Source organism: Nycticebus coucang, chromosome 1 (assembly GCF_027406575.1).
Source record: "Nycticebus coucang isolate mNycCou1 chromosome 1, mNycCou1.pri, whole genome shotgun sequence".
Classification (NCBI taxonomy): domain Eukaryota; kingdom Metazoa; phylum Chordata; class Mammalia; order Primates; family Lorisidae; genus Nycticebus; species Nycticebus coucang.
Window position 1 is genome coordinate 22,406,162 of NC_069780.1, and position 24,038 is coordinate 22,430,199.

The window sequence follows — 24,038 nt, forward strand, 5'->3', positions numbered from 1 at the left end:
GGAATCCATTGAAAGCTGTGTGCTATTCGTATTTCAGAGCAATTCTGTTAGGGTCCCGCCCGGGGCAGGGTCTGCTAAGACCTGTGGAACTGGCATGACTGACTGAAGAAACATAAAGTTAGGAACGACGATAAACAAAGAGACATGAAACACAGAATAGAATTTTCAAAGGTGAGAGCTCAGGGGACCACCGCCTATTCATGGGCTCCAGCAAGTGGCCTCTGGTCTCTGTTCCACTCAGCTTTTATTGAACTATGTTGGTTCAGGTGGTAAGCTGAGGGAGAGAACAAAGATATTAGTAGTTTTTCTGAGTTAGTGTATCAGCTCCTATTGTTATTATTATTAACTTTATGGATTTGAGTAGTTTCGAGGAATCTGAAACTTGAGCCTTGTGTGGGGGCAGCCTCCGTCTGGAGTCACACATACAGATTCCTAGGGAGGTGTTAAACTCCACTAGTTCACTGTGGAGTAAAACGCCATAGGCGTTAATCTCCTCTGAGGAATTGTGGGAGAGAGGCATTTTCCTGTCATCACCAACACACAGGATTTTCCTCTGCGATAAGGGATGTAAGCCCTCCTGCCTACATCTCAGGGCTCAGAGCTGTTTCCTGGGTAATGCAAGAAACAGCTAATGCAAATCTCTACAATAGCTTTCTGCTTTGCCTGTTTAATGGGCAGAAGATATACCTATTCCAGGTCTTGCCATAATCTCTTTCATGGCCATTACCTTCCTCAGAGTGTTCACATACTCAGCAGGGTGTTGGTGTAAGCTATATCCCCAATAGGCCAGAGTTTCAGGAAAGGCCATAATGCTGGTTTAAAGATAAACTAGCTGACTTTTCTTTGTTCAGACTCCTTCAGCTTATTTTTTAATTTTCCCTTTTTCAGGGGTGCCTTCCCCTGGGGTCTTCAGTCCCCATTCTGCCTGCACAATTCCCCTTTAAAACATTTAATCTAGAGAACTTCTATAAAAGAAATAAATGAGCAAGCTTATTTGTCTGTCATATTTTTCTGTTTTCTGAATCCTCGTGGAGCTATTTTTATGACTAATATTCCATGGGTTTTACCAAACATCATAACTGCTGCTTCAAGTGGAGAATCTTAATAATTTACATTTATTTTAAAATTTAAATACATGAAAGAGTAAGTATAGTTGGTGATATTTCTAATATGTTAATATTATAAAAATACTCATGATGTGAGCACTATATTATTTGAGATTAGTTGTATTAATCTCGCAAAGCAGTAGCCAAATTTTAAGAAAATTGTGTTTACTCTCAGAAGCGCACAGTACAACCTCGCCATCCACAGGGAAATCCCACAGGGTGGCTTTTGAAGTGATAAAATTCTGTTCTCCTTATACTTACATCACCAAGTATTTGGGGAAAAGTTTATCTGAAATACAAGGGTACCCTTTATAAACAAGCATCTTGATTAGAATTTTCTAAGAAAAGTACTGAGCTACAGAGAAGATAAATGGAGTACAAGGTGCAAAGTCATATTTGAACTGTGTAATGAGCCCACAGCGTTGGACCAAGCAGGTCTGATCAGCTTTTGCTTATAAGATCTGTGCAGCTTTTAGATCTCAGTAAGTATTGTTTTGTTCAAAAAATAGTTGTACAAAAAAGCAAAGTTATTATAATAATAGGAATAAGATGTGACTAAATTTTCACAAAATATTCCAGAACATAGAACTACAAATGTGCACTGCACTGGAAAATACACAAACATGCATCCACACACACATGCACACACATGCATCCATACAAACATACACATACATACATGCACACACGCACACATATGAACATACCATACACACACACATATACACTCTTTCTATTTCCAGAGTAATTATAAGCATCCCTCAAACATTATTGTATTCCATGACAAATGTAAATCACATTTTAAAAATTCAAAACAACCATTTTACTCACCACACACAGCCCCAAGATACTTTTCACTGTTCTGAAATTACAGGATACTTTTAAAGGGATAATTTGTTATCCCTGAGGGTAATCAAAGAATGTGCTACTTTTTCATAGACCCATAATATATTGTAAGCACAGCAACATCAGGGGAATAAGCACAGGGTTTGCATGATCATGTTTATAGCAGAAACAACTAAAGATTATGAGACATGAATAAGACTTTGGCGTGCTTTAGATAACTCCCTAATTTTACAAACATGAAACCCAAAAGAGAAGTTGGATGACCTTCCCAGAGTCCAACCCTTGGTCAAAATATTCCCTGGAGACCTTAAGTCCAGGCTCCCAGTGTTCCATGTTCTATGCTGTTCTGCCAGGTCTTCTTATTTTAAAAAATTCAGCTTTTTATCCCTAAAATTTACCATTAAGATAAATGTTTACAAAAGCACAGTTACATCAATACATTACACAAAAAAGCAAAAAATATGAATGAGTTAACACATTCAACAGGAGCATCAACATGACTAGAACATCTGCTTTTAAACTGTCATTCTTTATAAAAACAAGAAAAAGCAGCACAAAGATAAATAGAGTGCTTTGGGATGTGCAATCCTAACTTACACAGAAACTAGACTGTAAGCTAAAACAGTAATTAACATTCATCGAGGACTTTGTAGGTGTCAAGAACCATTATAAGGGCCCCAACTACATGAAGTAATTTAATCCTCACAATAAACATTTGAGGTAAATACTATTATTAGCCTCATTTTACCCATAAGGAAACTGAGTCACAGGAAAGATTTGAAATTTTCCAAGGTCAAAAACCTATTAAATAGCAAAGCCAGGCTCTGACCCCAGGCAAACACTGTACTATCCTGGCTTACCCTCCCTAGGGTCTAAGAACATGCAGGAGTGCCGGAAATGGATAACAAGCACCTAAATTGTCTTCGAGCCTCCTGGGGTGCCTGCCTTTCCTCAAACTCAGATACTGATGGGCATTGTAGTTTAAATGAAGCACAGATGACTTTCAGGAACTTTTTTTTTTTGTTTTGCAATGGACCTCACAGTTTCAAAAAATGATTGATCATAATTTTTTTTTGTTTTGCAATGGACCTCACTGTTTCAAAAAGTGATTGATCATAATTTTGTATTCACATGCATTCCATTCACATCACTGGTCCTGACTTTCAGGAACTTAAACAGCACACCAACACCAAAGAGTCCACCATTACAATTAGCGGCTGGTACCTGAAATTGAATTGTTTTACATCAGTTGATCAGAAGTAAGTAATACATGTACAGGGTGACCATGAAGTTCATGTGCAATTTAAATAGTATTAAAAACTGAAAACTGTAAGCAGATACCGCAATACTTTCCCCCATCCCATCTTCTTTTGCTACAAGTTAACTTAAGACTCTATTTCACTGGCACTTTAATTCTTCTTTTAGAGAAATTTTAATTCATAGTGACTTTTCACTCAGTGGAATCCATAATTGCCACTTATTTCTCTCATTTTGTAGTTCTTTGAGTAGCTCAAATAAACTAACATCCTTGAACGACCAGACTGGGTACTCCCAAGTGGAATGTTTAGTTACGTGAAACAGACTTATTATTTCTGCACATGAATTATGGCTAAGATAAAAATCTAAGAATTACTATATGGAATAAGACCCATGAATCCCTACAGCCCAGATAAGTCTCACAGAAATACTAATGATGTTTGTCATGGTGACCATAGTTCTCTGTTTTAGCACCTACTTCAAACACAGGAAAATGTACCTCAGAGTGTTCATTTATTTCTTTTTCTAATGATCCACTCTGTACAGTCAATTTTAAAAGGTGTTTATGTTTGAAATAACATTAGTGAATACTAAAAACTATTGAAATCCAATTTATTTTCATTTTATTTGTTATTGACTTCAGAACAAAGTCTGAACATATATATATGTACATATGTATATATATGTATTTGTACATATACAAATATATATATGTATAATGCCTTAATGACATCTTTGCCAATTTTCCATGAAGATAGAGACATAGGTGTGTGATGGGAGGACCTGGCAACTGACAAAAAATATGGTAGGCTTTCTGTTCTAATGAGGGTTTCAATCTTTCTACAAAATATTATTTTTGTTAGTAACACTTTTGCTCTGATAATTGTTCTCAATGTTCTGTTTCTTTTTCTTTAATGAATCAAGATTCCTGAACCTGTCATGTGAAAGCCAACATGGCCTTTCTCAGAAGTCTCTAATATTCTCTGAACATAAATTTTACTAGTATGAATTTCTTCTTTTCTGCCTTTTTTCTTTTTAGTGACTCCAGAAATTTACCAAAGAAATTACTTTTCAACCAGAATATACTCAGTAAAGTGGCCCTAATTCCTTCATTAAACCGTCACATACCAGTGGGGGTTATGGGTTCAGGGATGGTGGTTTGTTTTGCATGTCCCTGACACACACCTCCTCCATTGGTTTGCAACTCTAAGGAGAGAATAGACTGGGACTCAGAGGCCTTGAGTATTAGGCCAGACTGTCTCAATTTAAGACATGGGAACCATTGAAGAATTTAGCAAAGATTAATCATGATCGTAAGTATGATTTTTGGCTTACACCTATAATCCTAGCACACTGGGAGGCAGAGGTAGATGGATTGGTTGAGTTCACAAATTCAAGACCAGCCTGAGCAAGAATAGATACCCTGTCTCTAAAAAATAGTTATGGGTTGTAGCAGATGCCTATAGCTCCAGCTACGTGGGAGGCTGAGGCAAGAGAATCACATGAGACCCAGAGTTTGAGGTTGCTGTGAGCCCTGACACCATAGCACTGTACCCAGGGTGACAGAGTAAGACTCTGTCTCAGATTAAAAAAACAAAAACTTGAACTGAGACATAATAAAGATCGATCAGTATGGAAGTGGGGTAAAGAAAGCTTTTCTGAGGAGGTAACAATTGATTATAATTTTGAATGTAAAATCAGGAGAAAACATATTTAATGGGTAAGAAACCATAGACATTAAAGCCTTGCAGTGAGAACAAGCTTGGGGCATTTAATGGTAAAGAGAATAACATGGCTGAAAGACAGGGCACAAAGAAGACAGCAGTATGAAAGGAGATTAAGAAATTAGCTGGGCCCCGACACACTGTAATATTGATACACTGTTAGACTTGAACAACATGGTGAAGAGTTCAGAGGGTTGTTTTTTTGTTATTGTTGTTGTTGTTGTTCGTGATAACAAAGGCAAGCTGTTGGAAATGTAGAAGATGGAGAATTTATTACTTGTCTGTTAAAATAGGGAAACAAAGTGAGGAGGGAGGGCAGTGCGGGCAGTGAGTAAGAGAAGCTAGTGTAGGAGTCCAGGAGGAAGATGATGGTGGCTTGGTCTGGGGTGGTATAAACTGAGATGGTGAAAAGTCTATCACGGCTGTGAAATGAATAGGACTGGCAAAGGGGTTTGATGTGATGTGAAGAGAAGACTCAGGATAAGCAAGCTAGTGGCAGGTGCTACCATTAACTCAGTTGTTCAATCATGAGCCTGAAGTAGGTTAAGAAACAGGAAGATTTTTAAGACTTCAGCCTCAAATTTGGTAAGCTTGGGATTTTATTAAACATATTAATCTAAAGTACATTATCACTTAGATATAAAAAAGTAAAATTAAGAAGATAGAAATTAAAAATACCATTTGATAAATAGAAGATGGCAGGTTATGAAACACTTGTTTGCTAGATGAAAGACTTGTTTGCCAGACCAAAGTCATTCATCTCTAGCAATCTAGACAATGCTAGAGATTATTTTATTTTATTTAGAGATTACCTTTGTAGCAATTAGAAAGGGATGCTTCAACGATTTTGATGTACACTGAAGTGAGTGGGTAAAAATAGAAGCAGGAGAAGGTAAGCCCCTTTTTATAAAACTCCTAAACTCTAGTACTGAGAATGGTGGACCAATTTAGTTACATGCTTTTGACTGTAAGAAAGGAAATCCCAGATTAATTTTCCTAAGAAGTGTATCTCACATAGGAAGAGATTTGGGGACAGAATTAGCTCCATGGGTGGCCAATTCACAAGTTCAGCAGGACACTGTTCTCAAGGAACAAGGTTCTTTCAATTTCTCCACCTGACCCTCCTTGATGAGTGAGACACAACTGTCCTCTCACCGGCCTGACTTGTAACAGAAGGATACTAACAGCACCCACAAAGGCAATATCCTTCCTTCTTCTCACTTAGGACATGAGAGTGAGAAATATCTCCTCTCAAATGTGAATGTAACTCTGTTCCTCCAGTTGGACCAGTTCAGCTTAGGTTTTATGTTTACCCCCTGGATCTTCAAAACAATATACCCCGATGACTCAGTCTGTATACTGGGGTAGAAGAGATATTGGAGTATCAACTATAACAACGTCCCCTCTGACAGATCTGAAGGAAGAACTGACAGATATTAAATAAAATAAGGAACAAAGGATAAGAATCAATACCCATAATAAAACAGCTACCATTAATTGCTCATTTATTACGTACTAGCTTCTCTTCTAAAGTTTTTACATGGACTAACTCCTTTAGTCCCTACAACACCCCCAAGATAGTTGCTGTTATCATCCCGTTTTATAGTCAAGGAAACCAATGCAAAGAATAACTACTCAAGCTACGGTTAATAAATTGCTGAGGTAGGAGATGTGAACCTAGAGAAATCTGACTCCAGAGGTCATGTCCTTAACCAGTCTACTGTGATTAAAGCATGAAAATAGAATGAGGAATGGTACCACATACTCAAGTGGAAAATTGTGAATGAGAAATGAGAATGGTGTGGAAAGGAAGAGTAGGCTACTGAGTCTGCGGGGACTTCAACTAGTCTATGTGAAAATAGTTGAAAGTATGAGACGGGGGTTGATTCAGATGATGGAGAGAGACGTAGATTTAGGATTTATCAGTACAAAGTGATGAGGGAGAAATAGCAAGAGAAAATGTGTGCAGAGAAAAGAGAACCAACAGACAGGGCTGATATTATAGTGAAAAGAGAAAGAGGTGCTAGTGAAGAAGTGACTGTGAAAGGGCCTAATTAGTCCTAATTAGTAATGACAGCAGAGCAATCCTGGAACAGAGTCAGAGCTTGATGGTTATTTCTTAAACTAACAAATGAACATCTGCTCTGGACGGCCTCGGCGAGGCTTGTGGTTCCCTGATCTATCTTTGAGCAAGCAGGAGGGTCACCCTGAGGGTCTTGAAGACACAGATTCCGGGCCTCAGTTCCCGAGTTTCGGATTCAGTAGGTAGTTCATTCCTACCTGGTTCCAGGCAGCGCTGGCCCCGCGGACTCCAGCTGGCACTGTGGGAACCACTCCACGCTGCGCAGCCTGTGCCTGCCTTGCTGTCTACTCTCCTCATTCCCTTGCGTCTTCTTCCTTCCTTCTTTACTCTCTTTCCATTTTTTAATACTTTCGACCTCTATATTCAGTACAGAACACTCCCAGTCTACATTAGGTCACTTAATTCTTCAAAACATCACCAAGAGAACGATTAGTGTACCTAATTTATAGATTTAAAAAATAAGACTTACAGAGCACGTGGGGGGAAAAAATCTTTAGTATTGAATCAAGGAACTTAAATTAGACAGCAGGTTAAAGTTGTAATCTCTTTTTGCATATCTTCCCCAGTCTGTTTTTTTTTAATTTCTTCTACCTCATCAACCAGGAAGTCATCTTCAACAACCAAAATCCTTCTTCATACCAGCTATTTTGACTATGTCATACTATTTTCCAAATCCTTCTGTGGCTGTTTTTCTTTTTTCCCTCTATAGAGTCATTGTTATTGATCAAGGATTGGTTTCTCTGTAACTCAGCCTTGTGTCTCAAATAGTACTTTGCCCACAGGGGCTTAACAAAATGATATTAACTAGAATCTTGGACAGAAGTCTACCCAAGAAGACTACTTATGGTTTCTTGGACAGACCTATGGCAACTTTCTAGTTGGCCATGGTCCTTGTTCCAGTAAAAGTACATTTATTTTTTCTTTTATTAACATAATAATTCCTTGAAAGTAAAAGCTCTGTTTCTGATAGTCACTAAATCTTGTCTGATTTCCATAGAGGATGAAGAAAAATTTACTAAGAAAATAAGTTTTTTTGCTTAAAGAAGTAAAGCAAATGAAGTCCCCACGGCTGAGAATTTTCTGTCTCCATCTCACCATAAAGTCTGTATGTCCCTTGGCTAACTGATAATCACAGAACCATGAATTCTTGAAACTAAGAGTGATAATTTATCACCTGTTTCAAAGCCATCTTTATCTAGGTCACTAGGATGAAACAAAGTCCCCAGAGGAAGAGATGACAGGGCCACAGAATCCACACCGACACCCTGGCAAAGTCTGGATTACAGGAAGTTTCAGATTTCCCTGTTCAGTCTTATGTACTTCTTTCCAACCCAAAAACTTATAACCCTGAAATCCTAGTCTATCTCCAAAACTTTAAGATTTTCAGCTTGTAAATAGATACATACATTTTGAATCAGGCACTAAAAAGAGAAAAAGAAAAACAAAAGGGGGAAAAGGAATCTTACAAGGTTCTTCTTGTCTTGCTGCTTCCCACCTCTCCCAGCTCATCCTGCACGCTCCCCTCACCCCTACCCTTTAGACTCTCACCCCTTCGTAGCATTGCCAGACTCGGGGCTGCTCCTGGTGCCTACTTGTACCTCAGGGCCTTGATTTCTACACTCATAGTTCCTCTGGCTAATTCCTATAATTCCTACCTCACCCTCCTGCCTCAGTTTAAATAGGCTACCCATAAAGTGAAATCTTTTATCACTTTAACTGCTAACTTCCAGTGCCTTCCTACAGATAGATATTAGTCCTGGGAAGATATTCACCAGTTTATGGTAAAAAGAAAAAACAATGCAGTCATATGTTCACAATGAACGCAATGGAAAGAACTGCCATTTGTTCTGAGATTATATTACTTTCATATTTGAGGAATTAAATGTCCTTTAACCTATACAATAAGCATAGTTCTTTAAATATCCTTTCTTAATAGAATAAAAATTATGCAACTTCTATCAATTCCCCCAATTTGTTCCCCAAATCCAAAAGCCTTGGAATTACATCTCCCTTACTCATAATTACTGTGGAAAAGTAGAGGCAGAGGGAAAATACAAAAAAGATAATAAATGTGCAAGCAACTGGCTGTACAAGAGTATCTCTGACTTCCTTTTTAGGCAACTCATTGCTTGGTCTAGTGTGTGAAGAGGCCAGTGTTGCTGACTCGGCCTTCTAGATTTCTCATGTTTAAAAAAAAACTTTGGGATGGTTTATGCAGAATTCTATGTCCTACTTTAAATCTAAGAACTTTTTGACCTTCAGCACATGTAGAAAAATATAAAAAATAAATGAGAAAAGTAGCTTGTTCAAAGAGAAGCTTTAAAAAAAAAACTTCAAGCAAAGCTTTTCTGTGTTATCGTTGATTAAAATTAAAAAGGTAACAAACTGAAAGCTTTATAAGGGGTTATCCCTTGAAACCTTTTATATATACTGAAAGAAAATTTCTGTTGTGAAAGGAAAAAAAAAGGTTTATAAAGCCAGCTTACTGACTACAGAAGGATCAACCTTAATCTTAGTCAGATGTGAAGGTGACCATTTGAAATGTCAAATAGCCACTGTATTACCATCTATAAAAGCATTTCTCTGACAACAGGCTACCTCTAGGACACAGATTCTGCATGATCTTACCAAAGATGGGAGGGAAATCCCTCCAGGAAAGACTTAAATGATGAGTCATTGCATACCACCTTGGGTTTCTTACATCTTTTTCCAACATGGAAAATCCATGTTAACCCCGACAGTAGACAAGCAATCGACGTGTCCCGCAGGTTACATGTTCCTTTTCTTTTCCACCAAAGATGACCTTTGGGAGATGACCACTTTTGCAGGTAGCACGAGAGTCTTTCCTTTGATAGTACAGGATCTAAAATTCAAAACTGCCAAATTGCACAGGAAGAGTTCCAAAAGGATGTGGTCCCTCGGTGGAGCTTGGACAGTTCCCAGCAGATACGCTCCACAATGAAACACCTGGGAAAGAGCATCTCTGAACTCTTAAGCTTTCCTTTCTCCTGCATTTTTACATCCTGGAAATCCATGCAGCTTCTGTCAGGCAGAGCATTTAATGTGGGGCCTTGGCTCACCTCAGCATGCCCATTTGTATACCTGTTTTGATGCAGACACACTGCAGGGCTGACAGGGGAAATAACTCTTAAAAAGGCAATGAAAATATAAAAATCAACCGAGAAGGAAAAGGTGCTCTGAAACCAGTGGATTCAGCCATATATTTTACTTAATATGTTTCAAGTTAGTGTAAATTTGTTTGAAAAGAGAAGAAAAAAGAAACACGAACTGGCAAGGCTTCGTCCCAGTTAGCGAGTGTTGGTGCCAGACACTCGGTGGGCAGGGGATTTACAGCTTGGAGCCTGAGGCAGTCCCAACCTCCAAACTGCTTTCTGGCTGAGAGGAGAGGTAAACAAGGGAAGAAGCTATTTGCTGTTCTGTGTGATGGGCGTTCTGGTAACACGGGAAACCGGTTCAACCTGGAGGGGCGGGGGCAGTATCAGGGAGGCTTCCTGGTGGAATTGATCCTCAAAAGACAATTTAAAGAACAATTGGAGTTGGTTAATGTTAGGGACTGAATGGTGGAAGTTCTTACCCCACATCCCCCAGAATGTGACTATATTTGGAAACAGGATCTTTAAACAGGTTGTTAAGGTTAACTAAGATCACCAGGACGTGCCCCATCCAATATGGCTAGTGTTCCTGTGAGAAGGGGAAATTAGGACACAGACACCCACAGAGGGATGGTCATGGGCAAACACAAGGAGAAGATGGCCGTCTGCAAATCAGGGAAGAGGCCTGGCAAGAAAGCCAGCCTGCCAGCACCTTGACCTCTCATTTCAGCCTCCAGAACTGTGAGAAAGTAAACACAGTTGCATGCCCTGTAATGATGTTATTATCAACAACAGACCACATATACAAAGATGGTCCCATAAGATTGTATCGTATTTTACCTGTATCTTTTCTATGCTTGGGTATCCATAGAAGTATAAATGCATTGTCTTATAATCACCTACAGTACTGGGTATAGGAGCATGCTGTACAGGTTTGCATACGGGTGCAGTGGGCTGTCCTATAGGGCCTAGGTGTGTAGTGGGCTATGCCATCTACATTTAGATGTTAGCACAAGGACGGAATCCCCTAACAATGCATTCCTCAGAGGATGTCTGTCATTAAGTGATGTAGGACTGTCTTGTTTTACCCGCCTGTGATGGCCAAAGCAAGCTAATGCAATAGATGAAGAGCCTGCTAAGAAGAGGAAGGAACAGGAGAGTTTAGAATGGAGTATGAATCAGAGAGTTGCAGTCAGAGCCGGGGGAGAGACACAGACAGCACAGGGAACCTCTCAGCCTCACTCGCAAGAGTCTTAGCTGCCTGGCCAGAGTTCAGACTGGAACCTGCAGGTGATCGGAAGACATCAGAGATGTCTAAGTGAAATTCAATGTGAAAAGCTTGCATTTTATAAAAGTCACTCTGCCTGCAGGGCTGATTATTAATTCTCTGAGAGCAAGACTCTAGCAACTGGGACACCAATCAGGTATCTATTACAATTCTCCATCTAAGAGATGAGACTGACCTAAAATACCATGAAACTTAAAAAAAAAAAAAAAGGAAAAAGGAAACATGAGAAGAAATAAACTACGCAGAACAATAAGATGTTAAAGGATAGGACAAAAGATGAGAGCAGCACTGTTAGGGCAGTCTCTGCCTCCCCCCACACTGTCACATGCCTCCCCCCCACTCCAGTGTTTAGCCTCCTCGGGACAGCCACATTCGTAATGGCAGAGAAAGCAAATTCCATTTGGATTAGTTAATATATTTGGCAACATCTCCTAAGGCACCTGCCAGCTCAGTGTAGCTCAACCTCGTCCTCTTAAATTCTGAGGCCCAAGAACATTCAATTCATTCACACCTCTAAAAAGAACATGGACTGAGGCATATTCTGTAATATCTATATTTATAACACTGCCCAGAAGTGTGCTATTTTCTATGTGTGAAAATTGCCAACAGAATAGTCACAAACCCTCTTAACTTGTATCTCCAGCCTTGACATCCCGGAGGAAGAATAAACTGCCTTCTAAATACAGTTAGCTTAGAGAAAGAATCAGAGAAGGAGGGGTACAGGAAACAATTTGTTTCCCCACCAGTTTCAGTGTTGAATTCGTCTCTTTCTCTCAACAACCTCCTTGGAGTGCATAAAGGATGTGGCTCCTCTCTTGGATGAGAGCCCCATCCCTGCTCCAATCTGTATGTGGACAGCAAGTCTGATTTTATTAGAGCTCTACATTTGGACAAGCAGGGGTTAGCAAAAAATTTATAAAGTCAGTGAGCCTCATGCATGCAAAAACTTTATTTGCCATCAATGCAACGCTCAAATATTAGAAGGATTTATTTTTATTATCCCTTTCTTCACAGCACTCCATTTTAAATGTCAATAGCTTTTCAAAAATAAAGACAGGTTTTAGCAAATTGCCAGTCAAGGTTTTTCTTTTATTTCCAGGGTGTTTCTTAATAAGTGGGCTCATAGTAGCCCAGAAGTCTGTCTGTCCAGTAGCCAGCCTTTCCATGTTCCATGTCTGGTATCACGTCCTTTCTCTCATTATATTTCCCCACCACCCTTTACTGCCTTTATCTTCTTAAACAACATGTGACTTTCCAGACCAGAAAAGTTTTTAAGGGAACATCACTTCATTTTGCTTCCTCTGGAAGCCCAAGCACAAAGAGAGATGATAAAACTCCGTCTGGCCCCTGCTTTATTCATAAAACACTTTGCAAAGTGCATTTAGTAATTTGCCATTGTAACCACTGGCACTGAGAGCTTTCAGGGCCGAATTCTGACACTGTATTTAGTTCATACTTTGACTGCTCAGCTAAAACTCCCATTTGTATGCATTTATTCTGCTTCGCACATTATGTTATCAGTCACTTTCAATATTTCAAAGTCACAGCAGGCTTTTTCTGACACACATTTGTCAGAATGAACTGCCTTGATTGCTATTATTACAGACTACAGTGCCTGAGTAAGGAGAAAAATCTTATGTAGTACCAGAATATTGAAACTGCCTGATAAAACAATAGATACAAGAGAATAAAAATAGAATAACTGCATATAAATGTATGCTTAAAGGGCCAGCAAAATGTAAGATTACAAAAGAGGCGTATAGAATTCAAAAACCCGTGATGAAAAATGTAATAAATATTTTTAAAGACAGTAAGGAGCTGATAAAGTTCCACTGCCCCAATGTCAGCAAGTAACTGAGTATTACAGATATCTTTCCCAGTAATTAAGGACTGTAATAGAATCTACTAATGGATGGTATCACCGAGAGAAATTTCAGCATGAAATCTACTACTGAACAAGAAAGAACGTAATAGAAACACATGCTTCAACTAAAAAGACGCTGAATAAAATCTATGAAAAACTAACCAGATCTACAAATCCTTTATCATTTTGATAAACCACTAAGCATGTCACCCAAAAGACCTGTTCCCATTTGCCTGCTCTTTCCTCCATCTTTCAACCGTGCCTGTACTTCGAAACTATTCACAAGAGAAGTACCGTGAAAACTGATTTTAGAATCAGCAATTCCCTGGGCGGCCCCTGTGGCTCAAGGAGTAGGGTGCTGGTCCCATATGCCGGAGGTGGCGGGTTGAAACCCAGCCCCGGCCAAATAAAAAAAAAAAAAAAGAGTAGAATCAGCAATTCCCGATGCCTGGGACAGACCTTCTTTAGAATTCCTCAAATTTCAAGACTTCCATAAAGCATAAGATTTAAGAGAAAAGAATTAAATAAGGCACAATAATCAAGATTGCCAAATCTCTTTTCATAAGTAAATTAATAAAATACAGAAATTTGAAGCATTTTTGTTAATGTTACAGATCAGAAAAACAGAAAAGGATAAATTATGTTGCTCTTTTCTTTGAGGCAATTATAAAACTTTATGAATTTATCTCACCTCATATAATTCTCAACTTAATTCTCTAAATTAATATTCAAGAAATTATCATAGACATGTAAAATATTCAACAGACCCATGGATTGGAAACCTTACTTTTCTTTCTGTTAAAAACAAAAGTTAACTACAACAGGGACCTTACCTAACAAGTGCAAACATTGTAACCCAATTGTTTATGCCCTCATATTAATCTGAAATTAAAAAAAAAAAAACTTAGGAATTCTTAAAATTAGAAGAAATTTTGAAGTCAAAAAGAAATGCAAAAAGTCTAGGTCATATACTTGCTTACCCTATTTCCAGAAATAAAATTTAATTCCTTCTGTAGATATTGTGCTTAATCTGAATGTTATTTAAGACACAAAACTTAAGGATTACTCTTAGAATTTTGCTTGAATCTTTATAATGAAATGTCAAAAATGCATTTAGAAAACTTTTAGAGATCAAATTGTTCTAAATCTCTCATCTCACCTATTCATTGTCATGAACTTCTTACAAATAGTAACAATTTTTTGATGCATATTGATTCTTTACATGCTTCTGACTAATAGCCTAACTCCAGGTTTATAGTTGGAAAAGTCATCACAGTGAAATAGACATTGATAGAGTTCAGAAATTCTTAGAAAAATTTGAGAAATATCCTTAATAATATTAATTTCCTTAATTATAAACAAATTTCCTATTAAAAGTGATACCTTGTCAAATATCAAAGTATCTTGAGATTTTTTAATTTCAAAAAATGATAATTCATGGGGTAGGTAGAATATATAAAATTTTAATTATATATTTCTAATGCATCCAAGCAAATTTAAAACATTAATTATTCTATTTTATAATAATGAAAATAATTGATTCTAGGTGCCAATTATTTCTTATGGAAAAAATTGTTTACTGGAGTCAGTAGTCAATGTATTAATGTAGCACCATATGTTTCATCTAACTATGTGAGAACAATCTAAATTCATTTTCCATTGAAGAAGCAAATTATCTTCAACCTTAATATTCTAGTCTATGAAGACATTAAAAATAACAAGAGCCATAAAATGATATTGGGGAATAAGAAAAAACCCTAAAATGTATTAAGTAACTTATTTGTATCATTGCTATTTTTGGAAAGTTATTATCAGCTTAGGACTACCATAGACGATTATATCTAAGTTACTAAATAAGGTAAATTCAGCTTATTTACAACATGCAAGTGCCTTTATCAAATAAAACAAGGGAAATACAGAGGGAGATTCCACAAAATTTTGAGATGCATAACCAATAATCAGAGAATTGAGATTTTAACTACTCGCTAAATACACACTTTTTCATCCACGTGCACATGTTACACTCTACACAAACTCACGTGCACACACTCACACACACACACACACACTCAGACATGGACTACCCTCCCATCTGGGCTTCATCATTACCATACCCAAAAAGAACTGCAGTGACAAAGAGAGACAACTAATTCTAGCTGTCATTTGAATAGAATATTTCATAAGAAGTTAAATTTTTTTGGACTGTTTTATGCTCTCCACTACTTCAGGCAAGCTCAAATGATTGGTCCTTGTTCAGGTAGTTTTGAAAGTGTGATAAGTGTGATTTTTCTCATAGATGTTTTTCTGCTCCAAGGATATGATGGTGTCAGTTACTGTGCTCTGGGCCTGTGGCATACAGAAAGTCTGGCATCTAAGTAACTACCTAGAGGAATGTACACTGATAGCACCTAATGAATGATAAGAAATCCTGCTTTAGCTGTCCCTATTTTTGATGATATTTTATTCAAGTTCTTAACCTTTTTCATATAGTAGTTTCTTAAAAATTCTCTGTGTCTACTTTTTTTTCCTTATTTGTATGTTGGCAGGAACTCTCTTTAATTTATCTTTATAATAATTTTAACAATAATGTGTTTAGAATAGTATCTCACATATAATACTTAGGCTATTGTACATATTTTGACAAATATGGATTGAATGTTGACATTAAACTTTAGATCAACTAAATAGCTTTTAACCACTGTTACAGATGAAGAGTTCCTGCCAAGCCCTAAATTTTTTTCTCTACTATAAATATTACATCATGACAGTATTTGATTTGGTAGGACGTAAGTGCTTTCTACTATAATGTCTTCCCTGGATAAAAAATAAATACATAAAAAAGAAGAAAGGAATATTATACACTCTTTCATTCATACTCATGCACCAAAGTCTCAAGAACAGATTTAGGAAAAAGAATCTGACCCCTCAACTTCTAATCACAATCTGCCCCAACTTCAAAGAACTCAAACTCAGAGCACTGGTTCTTATTTGTTTTCAATGGTTGAGTTCTTACTCAAAATGTTCTACTTAAGCGCCTCCTTAGGGGACTATCTACAAGCTACATTGAGGGCAGAAATCTATAGTTAGGTTGTCTAAGGTACAAATTTCTTGTAGAACCTAACACAGCTGACAATTTACTTTTGAGGGCAATCAGGATGTTCATTAGTAATTGAATTGAAGCAGAGAGGAACTTCATTTGTACTGAGTCAATGACCTGGATCGTTTTCAGAATGAGTGTTGAGCTGAAATGGACCATTCATTTCTACTTCCAGTGGGATCCTCTATGAAGAGGTTATTGCTCTTCTCTGCTTCCAGCAATGGTGATAGGGATTTCAGGAAGTTTATGTTTGCCAATTGTATCTTAGAGTAACATTTATAATACTGGGATTTTTATCAATCTTAGAGCGTAAGATAAACCCTATCATTTTGGACTGACCTTGTTGGACTGATTCCAACAAACTTAGCTGGTAGATAATTGACATGAATGGGGTGAAGCAAGGATTTCAGAAACGAATGAAGAAGATAATAATTGAACAGACATATCTGGATCATGGTCAACAGAAGTTGGTATAAAATTATAGGAATTTCAGTAATTAGTAAAGTAGTATTATTTAGTATTGAAATAATACCACTTTAATAATTTTAATAGCGAAGGCCAATATAGGGCATCTTATAGCCAAACACTATTCTAAGACTTTTACATATATTATTGCTTGTTATAGTCACAACTACTCCATGTATATATTTAAAAATATTAGAGATTACTAAGAGGTTGACATAAATAGCTTGCCCAGGATCAGCTGAGTAGTAAGCAGTGCAGCTAGTGGTTGGGACTTGATAGTTTCCCTGCAGACTCCATGCTTTTAACTGCCGTACTAAGTAGGCTGGATAACTGGCAAAACAGGCCACCAAGATGATAGTGCCTTTGATGCTGAGTTGTATCCAAGAGAAATAATTAGTTAAAAGGGATGATGATGCTCACCTGAATTGCAATGTTCTCATCACCAGAGGGCACAAGCAAGTTTAGTATTTCTCAGTGCTTGACCTCCAGCAAATTGTTTTTAAATGGGAAAACTGAACAAAGCAACTGAAATAGTTTTTTTTTTACTCAAAATGTGTGCACATGTTAACAGAGAATGGTCCAGGGGATGAAGCATTCCCTATACTTCTGCAGTGACTCCAGGGCCCTGTCAGGCATAATGGCAGAGCCAGCCCAGCCTTGGAAGTAATCCTCCTACCAGGAAGTCAGTAGACAGCTGTAGTAGCAGCAATATCTGGGTCAAGGAGACCTATTTATCAGCCTTCCAAGATCCAGAACACCTTAGGATAGGGGAAAAAAGCCAAAAACTCAAAGAAAGGGGCCACTTAACACTCACTATCCAGAGACTCATGTAAAACTTATCCTTAATAAGGAAATTTACAAAGGCTGAAGGTCCCACACTTCTGAGTGAGTATGGAGCCAGATCAATACTACACACTTCTAAAATTGTCATCACACCTAGCTCCTTGGTGAGTATAGGCTGAGAAACACAGATTACATATTTATTCACAAATTACTGACCTTTCCTGTTTTTAGATATGGTCATCATATCATATTTAATAAAAAATATTATACCTCCTGAAATTTGACTTGACAAATAAAATGTTCTAAACTTAAAAAAGAAATTTTAATTTGATAGAGGCCATGAAATAAAAATGCATGATGGATGGAAAGTTGTATTTCCTTTTCTAGACTTTTTGGGGTTTGCATTTTGCCATAAATCTCTCTGCCCTACATGATTGGTAAACAGAATAAGACATCAGAAAGAAAAGACATAATGAAGGTTTAGTAGGCAAGAGTACAGACCCAAACATACCCGAGGCTTCAGTGGGAATTTTCGTTTCTTTCTCAGTCTCTCTTAAACTTTTAAGTTAGACTTCACTGTCAAGATGGCTCAGGACTGGAGACTTGAGAGCTGGTTCTTAAATTGAAAGCATTATCAAGATATAAAATCTGACCCTTTTTTAATACATCATTTTCAATTAAGGTTTTAATAAAACCTCTTTTCATAAAAGAATCTCTGAATTGCTAAAAAAAATTAGCTTTCACCTGACTCATGATTTCACCTGAATCCCAGCATTGTTTTGATAATAGGGTCAAAGGTATTATCAGCGACTCTTTTTTCTAATTCAGATTGGAGGTTTTTCTAAAAAAAAAAAAAAAAATTTTTTTTTGAAACGTGGACCCAAATAAGTAGAGTTGAATTTAAGAACATTATCCATAGGAATTATTTCTAACAAAGAGTATTCTCATGTGAAAAGCAGGGGAATCCTGTATTTCTAGCTATATTTACTCAGTGTTTTAATGTCAGTTAAAATGCTAGCTCAGTCAAAATAACATCTATAGATGCAAAATTATCGTTATTTCTCAAATTATACCATTTTCTTCCTTAAGTGAAACCACATTTAAATGGCGTTACTTTGATGTGCCAGTAGATACATGTAATCACGTCAAGTTTTATACTAGTCAGAAGTCAGGAAAAAGAACCATTTTTCTAATTTCATGGTGAGAGGGAAATGAAAGTCAGGGAGATACTATTTAATTCAAGTGGGTATCTGTGCCTTAGAAATGACTATGGAAAAAAAAACTTATTCCTTTAGCTGAATCTCCTATTATAAAATATGAGAAATACACTCCTATTTATTGACCCAGTAGTTATGCATCTGTCTGCCAACTTGTAAGCAAAAGTTTTAAAAAGTATTTTCAAATCAAATTTTAAAATTATAAATATGTCATGATTATGAAGGGTCTTAAATTTTATTCTACTTGCAAGGGACCAATTTCCACAGTTTCGTAGAGACTGGTAGGAGACCCGAGTCTCCTGGGTCAGAAACAAACTTTAGTGTGCACAGCCCAGCAGGCAGCATGAGCCTCATGTTTTCTTCTGTTCTTGGGGCCTCCACATCCAAGTGAGGAAATGCAAAGGCAGGCTCAGACAGTCTGCTCACAAAATGGGTTTAGAAAACCCCCAGTCTTCCATGAACACAGCTAGAAAGCCTGCTCAAACGTTGCCCCGAGGGTGGCATAATCTCTATATCCAGTAAAAGAAATCTCTGACCTGAAGCAAGCTACTGCTTCTCTCTCCCAAGTCTGCTGGCTGTACAGACATCCTTGAAAAGACTCACCAGACATGCAAAAATGAAACAGAAGGTTGCCCCCACAGCAAGATATTGTAGTCAATAGTCACTATTCATGATTCTTCATTTGAGAATTTGCTCATTCACTCAAAGTTATTTGTAATCTCCAAATCAATATTTGCATCACTTCCACACCATTTAGAGAAGTGCACTAAGTGGTGAAAATTTGAGTGGCCTGATGTTCCAGGTCCCAGCTGAGATCAAACAAGGTGATATTCCACTATCTTGTTTCAGTTCTCATATAACAAACAAGAGTCTTTTTTGAGTTCCACTTTGTGCTTTTTCTTTTTTCTCTTCTTTTTTTGCTTCTTTGTGCTCTCGGTCGGGAAGGAGGTGACTTTGCTATTTGCAATGGCACTGAATAGTACTGAAGTACTGTGTTGTACTCCTGAGTATAAGTACCAGAAGGCTGTATTGGGCTGTATGGTATCTTAAGAAGAAAATGTATATATTAAATAAGCTCATTCAGGCTTGTGTTATAGTGCTCTTGGCCATGAGTTCAAAGTTAGTGAATCCAAAAGGTAGTTAATAAAAAAAATTAAATAAGATGTCTTTAAGCAGATGCACATAGAACAAGGTTATTTTTTCTCTCTTTTAAAATTTGTTATTTTTAATTATTATGAGTACATAATAGTTATATATATTTATGGGGTATGTGTGATGTTTTGATGCAGGCATACAATGTGTAATAATCAAATAATGGTAACTGAGGTATCCATCTTCAAGCTTTTATCATTTCTTTGTGTTAGGAACATTTCAATTCTGCTCTTCTAGAAAACAAGTTTATTTATGGATTATTGATGAAAATGTTCTGACCAGAGGATCCCAGAAACCTAACCCTGACCCTATGTCTCCTGTAAGCAATGATGGAGTGTTTGTGAATTCAGCGTTTACAGTCATTTTTTAGAACACCAGTCCCCTGAATAATGAGAATCAGCTGCACGGTTAGCCATAAATGGCAGCACACCTGTTTCCACGCCCTCTTCCGTACAGTCCATCTTCAAAACACAAGAGTAACCCTCATAAAACCTAAGTGAGATCACAGGTTGGCTCTCATCAGAGTCCTCTAAGCAATTTGCCTCCCACCCAGAACCAAAGGCAAGGTCATCTCAATGAATGGTCCTACAGCATCCAGGGCTCCCATCTTGCCAGCCCTAACCATGTGGATCCCCACCTCAGCATCTTCCACTCCAACCTTGCTCTTTCTGTTTCAACAACCCTGACTTCCTCACTATTTACAGAACATCGTAGGCTGGTTTCTGCTTCAAGGCCTCTTGTTGTGTGAATTGACTGTTGGCAGCATCACAAAGAATGAAACTTGCAATGAAATATTGGCAGAAGGAAGACTACGCTCTCTCTGGGCATGTAGCATTTTTTTCTTTCTTCCAATACTGCTTATATGGGCAGCACCGCACATACATACTATCAATAATCATATGACTTCATCCTCCTAACCACCTACCTCATAACCGGGCCTAACCTGGCCCGGCGCCTACATGTCTACTGATTAACTGAAAAACATTCCGCTACTTTTATTTAAAATTATTCTTATACTATTTAATTAAAACCAAACCACAAAACAAAACTGCAGGGGGAAAGAAGCTGATTGAATGCTTGACCTTTAACAGACCATCTGGAGGCAGTCATCCATCTTAAGGAGTGGTCTAGAAATTCCTGAGATGTACAGGAACCTGCTGCAGGGCTGCCTCCGTGAGCAGGCCTTGTAATCACTTCTACATGATCAAGTCCTGACTCACTTATGGAGTTCTATCCAGGTCTTTCTTTTTACTGCTCACAAAAGACTTGTAACTTGCTCTCTCAGAATGAATCTTGTTTAAAGGCGTTTTCATATAGGCGTTCCACCTATACCTCTTCACTTACTTTTCTTCTACCTAAACAGCTATGTTCTTTTTCCAGATCTCTAAAGGACTTACTCCCTCATCTCTTTCAGATGTTTGCTAAAAAGTCACCTTCTCCTTGAGGCCATCACTGACCAAGCCTGTCCCTCCCAGACCCAGAGCTCACCACCCCCTTTCCTGCTTTACCATCTTCCGTGGCAGCATCACCATGGGACACCCTATAAATATTAGGGTGTCCTATATGTTTGTTTACCTGTGTCTTCCCACAATATGCAGGGATTATTGTCTGTTTTATTCTTGGTGGTATGAAGAAGACCTAGCCTGCTTTATAACAGATAATATGTGTTAGTGAAGTAAGTGAAATAAAAAGTCTCTTGGAGTTTTCAATGCCTTTCTTTTTATTTTGCAATAGAGTAAGTTGTATCTTAATCTGCTCCTAAAGAAAGCATCTGAGAACATTTCTTTGAAACGTATAAACATTGAGAGTTTCAGAGCTCAAAACTCTTGATGAGGCTTAGCAAGGCTAGAAAGCTAATTGGAAAGGTAGCAGGGCTTTTTCATGCTGTCTTGAAATTGGAGAATGTCTTCAATTTTACATTGACAGCAGTGTTTTTAGTAGCACCAGAGTTGATACTAGAATATTAAAATAAAAATAAACTAAACCCTGCTTACTCAAAAAACTGTTGCTGTCTCCATAATTCTTTATCCAATAGTACCCAATCAAAGTATTCCCTCATGAAGGGAGAAGAGTGCTTTTTCTTTAGAAAACAAAACAATTAAATTCTAGCTAAACTGCCCACACAACATGAAAAGTTTCATTGAACTAACTGTGAAAACACAGCTTATTTAAATCCTAAATAAAGGAAGAGTCTCCATTAATGGAAGGCAGACGCTTTGCAAGCACGTTTCTCCCTGCACACAAACAGGTAGCAAATGAACTTGTGCTTCAGCGCGTTGCCATGGACTGCCACAGAGAAAATGGAACAAATACTAGGAAAACGTTGAAACAGATGGTTTGTTTTGGTGTGAACTTTAATTCTGAGTTTTACCATCAGGAATTTTTTCATGCTATTATAACTCAAATTTCTCCAGACCTCACCAGTTTGGGGGTACAAAGAAGGCCACATCATCAACAAGAACTTCAAATTCACCAGTTCACGCCCCACAGCAGAACATATGGCCTCCAGCCTCCCTTCATTGATTTACAAAATTGGTTATTCTGGGTGCTCATGAACAGTCCTCTCAAGATTTCCCATCTGCTAAGTTTCCTCTTAAAGCCCCCAGAGAGTGGCACTTTGACTCTCCAAGCTCAACTGTAACAACACATATCCACAGCAAGGTGCAAGCCCTTGAGAACCAAAGGAGCTCCAGTTTTCTCTCCACTTGAACCACACTGTATCTGACACAATGATGGATGTCCAACATGCATGTTGTCTGTATGACGTCTATGTGTGTATACATCTAGATGTGTGTGCGAATACAATATAACCCTGGAGCAGGAGCCGTAAGAGATGTAAACAAAGTGGCTCTATGATATGAAGCGGGGGGGGTGGGGAACAGGTCAGCCTGTATGGTCAGGAGATGCTTCATGATGAAAGAGGCATCTGTGTGAACTTCAGTCTATGGGCAGGATGAAAGTATCATCATATATCCCTATTAGTAATAAATTCATAGCTAGACAAACTCTTTTCTTAGTTTCTCTGAATCATGTAATTCAAGGAGGCAATATCTATTAATAAAATTCTAATACAAATTTAAAAGCCAGTGAAAGCCTTTGAGTGATTGGAAAGGAAATACAGAATGTTTTAAGCAGAGAAAAAGTGCTATTTGAATGAAGATTTTTAAAGATCACAGCGTGTGCTTTGTTATAGGTAAACTGCAGTGGAAGAGGGAGGGCCATGTGATAGATGCTGCCTTAGATCATAAAGGCAGCAACAGAGGGCGTATGAAGTGGTCCTGCTGAATCAGCAAGACAGAACATGCTAACAGGTTGGATGTGGGGTTTGGGAGAAAGAGGGGTCCGGCACAACTCTATACTTCTTGGTCTGAACAGGAGTAGAGGTGTCCTTAAATGAGAAACTTACAGAGAGAACATTTTGGGGTGAAGACATGTAAATCAGGAGATTAGTTCTAGTCAGGAGAGAGACCTTTGAAGCTGGAATTTACCCAATTTCAGTTAGATCTGCTCCTGCTCCACAACTTATTATTAATATAATTTTGTGATCTGGGGCGTCCACTCAGCTCTTTGGACGCTCAATTTCTTTATCTGTATCACAAGGACAATTGAACCTAACATGTAGGCTAGAGTCATTGTGATGATTCAACAAAAGAGCAGATGTAAAGTACCTAAAATACAGATTTTAAAAGAAGGTAAAATGAAACAATACCATGTGTAAGTGATTAATAAATGGTGTTTCTCATGATCTTCATGAGTAATTGTGAGGTTTTTTACAGCACTATAAGAATTATTTTGAGAAAAATGTTGATGGGTATGTTTTAATGAAATGAATTCTAATTAAGCTCTTAAGAAAGAGCTTACCATCCAGTTCCTATGTTTATGGTAGCAACTTCTCCTTTACTTTTTTATTCCTTTTCTGAATTTACTGTGGTCAGTATTCTGTGCTCTTGCCTAGATATTTCCATTGTTTTCTCATTGCCTGGCCAGAAAGCTAAATTAGTCTGGTAGAGATTTCTGTCCAAACCAATAAAATGCTGGGTTTT

The 24,038-nt window shown here is 37.8% G+C and overlaps 1 protein-coding gene and 1 non-coding gene across 2 annotated transcripts in view; one reads left to right on the forward strand and one right to left on the reverse strand.

Moving 5' to 3' along the window:
• GRID2 (glutamate ionotropic receptor delta type subunit 2) overlaps positions 1-24,038 on the forward strand; it is a 1,435,943-nt gene that overhangs the window by 1,318,293 nt on the left and 93,612 nt on the right. The gene's annotated exons all lie outside the window — the stretch shown is intronic.
• LOC128593121 (small nucleolar RNA SNORD113/SNORD114 family) lies at positions 3,036-3,110 on the reverse strand. The gene has a single exon (XR_008382262.1). It is a non-coding gene; the product is annotated as a small nucleolar RNA SNORD113/SNORD114 family (small nucleolar RNA).